Source organism: Octopus bimaculoides, chromosome 26, assembly GCF_001194135.2.
Source record: "Octopus bimaculoides isolate UCB-OBI-ISO-001 chromosome 26, ASM119413v2, whole genome shotgun sequence".
Taxonomy (NCBI): domain Eukaryota; kingdom Metazoa; phylum Mollusca; class Cephalopoda; order Octopoda; family Octopodidae; genus Octopus; species Octopus bimaculoides.
The window spans coordinates 9398369-9402137 of NC_069006.1; the positions used below are offsets into that span (position 1 = coordinate 9398369).

The 3769-nt window shown below is 35.4% G+C and overlaps 1 long non-coding RNA gene across 1 annotated transcript in view; it reads right to left on the minus strand.

Annotated features, from left to right (window-relative positions):
- Nucleotides 1-3470: 3470 nt before the first annotated feature.
- The window catches only part of LOC128250900 (uncharacterized), an 8212-nt gene continuing 7913 nt past the window's right edge, over nt 3471-3769 (minus strand). The window contains exon 2 of the long non-coding RNA XR_008266833.1: nt 3471-3769. This exon is cut by the window's right edge and continues 2269 nt beyond it. This is a non-coding gene — a long non-coding RNA (uncharacterized LOC128250900).

Below are 3769 nucleotides of genomic sequence, written 5' to 3' on the forward strand. Positions count from 1 at the left end.
CCCCCACCATCGCTTGACAACTGATGTTGGTGTTTACATCCCTGTAACTTAGCAGTTCAGCATAAGAGACTGCTAGAATAAGTCCTTGGGTTGATTTGCTTGACTAAAGGCAGTGCTCCAGCATGGCCGCAGTCAAATGACAGAAACGAGAATAAAATAGGCATGTCCCTCATTAGATGACGGACAAGGGTTTTGCAACGTCTTGCTGATCCACCTGTACAGATGATTTGTTTGTAGGGATCAAATGTGGTTGTGTTGCTTGACATTGCTTGTCGAGGTGTGCAATGGTGCTAAGCGTCAGATGTCAAAATGATCAGAGCAACAAGAAATGAGGTGTTTTGCTCAAAAACACAATACCACAATACACTGCTCACTTTGGGGAATTGAAACCACAATCTCACACACTTGAGTACAACAGTCATCTATACATCATAATGTATAGGCACAGGAGTGGCTGTGTGGTAAGTAGCTTGCTTATCAACCACATGGTCCTGGGTTCAGACCCACTGCGTGGCACCTTGGGTAAGTGTCTTCTACTATAGCCTCGGGCTGACCAAAGCCTTGTGAGTGGATTTGGTAGATGGAAACTGAAAGAAGCCTGTCGTATACATGTATGTGTGTGTATATGTTTGTGTGTCTGTGATTGTCCACTCCAACATCGCTTGACAACCGATGCTGGTGTGTTTACGTCCCTGTAACTTAGCGGTTCAGCAAAAGAGACCAATAGAATAAGTACTAGGCTTACAAAGAATAAATCCTGGGGTCGATTTGCTCAACTAAAGGTGGTGCTCCAACATGGTTGCAGTCAAATGACTGAAACAAGTAAAAGTGTCTATCATAGTGTATATACATTTAATAGGCCAGTTACTGCAGTATTTGTCCTGAGATAACATCTCATAAGGACATGCCAAGTTAAAAATACAATGAATATCAGAGAAAGATAAGAATTTGGCAAAATTCTGCTTTAAGCACTCTAAATAAATCCCCATAACTTTCTAAGTTTTTAGAATTTTCCACAGGAATTCGTACGATTCAGCAAAACACCAAAATAAAAAATTTGCTGCATATTTAAGGCTGTTATTTTTAGCACATCCCACAACCACCTCATACCCTCTTTGTTTGTTTGTCAGTTCGATGTATGTATTTTTATATCTTTCTCCCCATAGAGACATTTAATGGTCTATTACTGGGATCTAAACCAAACATTTTTCCATATAGTCTTGTGAATTCTTGTGTGTAGAATACAAATTTGCAAACATTTTTTGACAATTCCAAAAAATACAAGTTATGTGGGAGGCTATATGCTGTGCATAAAGCAGAATTCCACTGAAAATTCACTGAAGCAGTATTAAATTAAAATAGCCATCTATGTTAACGTGTGTGTGTGTATACTGTTGATAGACCTGTTACTTGAGTATTTTTCCCAAGATAACATCAGTTACAGATTTGCTATGAAAAAAAACCCCCCCAAAAAACCCATAAACAACACAGAAATAAACCCCAGCAGCAACAGCACCAGATATATTTCCAAGTTTTCATTGATATGTACTTGCAGCCAGCCACAGGCTCAGATGAAGATTTGTAGCTTATGCTATAATAAAAAGTAAATAAAACATTTCACTGATGTTGCAAAAACCTGCCTGGCTGAATAAAATTCTGCTATATGCAATTGAACGAGTATTAAGTATATCCAAATGTTATCTCAGGGCAAATACTGCAGCAAGTGGCCTCTCGACTGTGTGTATAGATTAAGTACGATACATAACTGGCCAATTTAATTTAATAATGCTTTAAATGCATACACTTACTTCCCAACCACATGGTTCCAGGTTCAGTCTCACTGCATGGCACCTTGGGTAAGTGTCTTCTAAAGCTTTGGGCTGACCAAAGTCTTTTGAGTGGATTTGGTAGATGGAAACTAAAAGAAGCCTGTTGTGTTTTTATATACAGATTGTGCGTGTCTGTGTTTGTCATCACTACTATCTGACAACCAGTGTTGCTGTGTTTATGTCCCTGTAACTTAGCAGTTTGACAAAAGTGAACAACAGAATAAGTACTAAACATTTTTTTAAGTCCTGGAGTCGATTTGTTCAACTAAAACCCATCAAGATGGTGCCCCAGCATGGCTCCAGTCAAATGACTGAAACAAGATACAAAATAAATGCATACACTGGATTTATAGAACAAATAGTGAGGGATTATCAATCTGGGCAAAATACTTCATAAGCCCTCTGTTGGAACACCTGGCTAACATAATTAGAGTAGTGAAGAATTCCAGGTAACTGTTTGATAGGGTCTATGGTTAAGGTTCATCACTATTCTATATTGTAAAGAATAAGTCCTGGGGTCGATTTGCTCAACTAAAGGCAGTGCTCCGGCATGGCCGCAGTCCAAATGACTGAAACAAGTAAAAGAGAGTAAAGAGTATATACATCTATACATACACAGAGGTTGATAAATAGACATGTATGTATATATATATTTCTTTATCAGCTATATCATCAGTAACATCACCTTCATTTAATGTATTTTCCATGTTGGCATGGGTTGAACAGCCTGACAGTAGCTCAAGGATGAAATCTGTTATGGACTTACTGTGTTAAAACAATTAATATCAGAGAGAAAAACAAAAAATTTATCCTAGCAACATGGCAAGTCTCTAAGAGGTGTTGCAGGATAAATACTGCAATGACTGGCCCATTGACAGTGTGTGTATACGTTGGGTATGATACATTGATAGCCATTTTAATCAGATACTGCCTCAATTGCATATGCTGGAACATATACATATATAATCACATGTATGTGATAATTTGGTGCAGAAAGCTCTCTAAGAAAATGATACTGAAGAAGAGAAATACACAGAAATATATAAAACTATATACACACACATATATATATAATACATAAATATAGATACAAATATATAAAACTATATACATACATATACATTGATATATAAATATACATACATGCGCACATACACACACACATATAATACAATACATATTACAATAGTTAATACAATCAAAAACACACAAACAGAACAAAGAAACATTAAAAATACAAACTTTAGTTTTTTTTTCTTTTCAGTTGATATTACGCCTTTCATTCTACCATGTATAACATATATACACATGCAGACACACAGATGTATAACATGTAGATACACATGCACACGCACATCTATAAACACATATGCACACGTCTATACAGACACACAACATATATATATACACACACATAAATACAAATATATAACATATACACATGCACACATCTATAAATACAGATGTATGACATATACATATTTATAAAGTTATATAACATACACGCAAGCATACACATCTACAGTTATATATAACACACAGCCATATCTTTCTCACTCTCTCTCTCTACACACACACACCCACCCATACATATATATATATATATATATATATACATGGAAGTATTAAAAATAGAATAAATTACAATTTATTAAATTTATTTGTTTGGCTTAATTTTCATTTTTATTTATTTTATATATATATATAGATTATTATTATTTTAATATTTATATTTTTTTTCTCATCTGCATTTGTTTTTTTTTTTAATTTTCTCTCTCTCTCTCTCTTTCTCTCGCTCTCTCTCTCATTCTGTCTGTCTGTTTGTCCCAATTCTCTCTTGCCCCTACAATCACATTGCTTTTAATTTGCAGTCAGGGGGTTTCCCCCTCCTCCCTTCCTTCTCATCTTTTAAATGATTTTTAAAAAGGTACGTGTGTGTG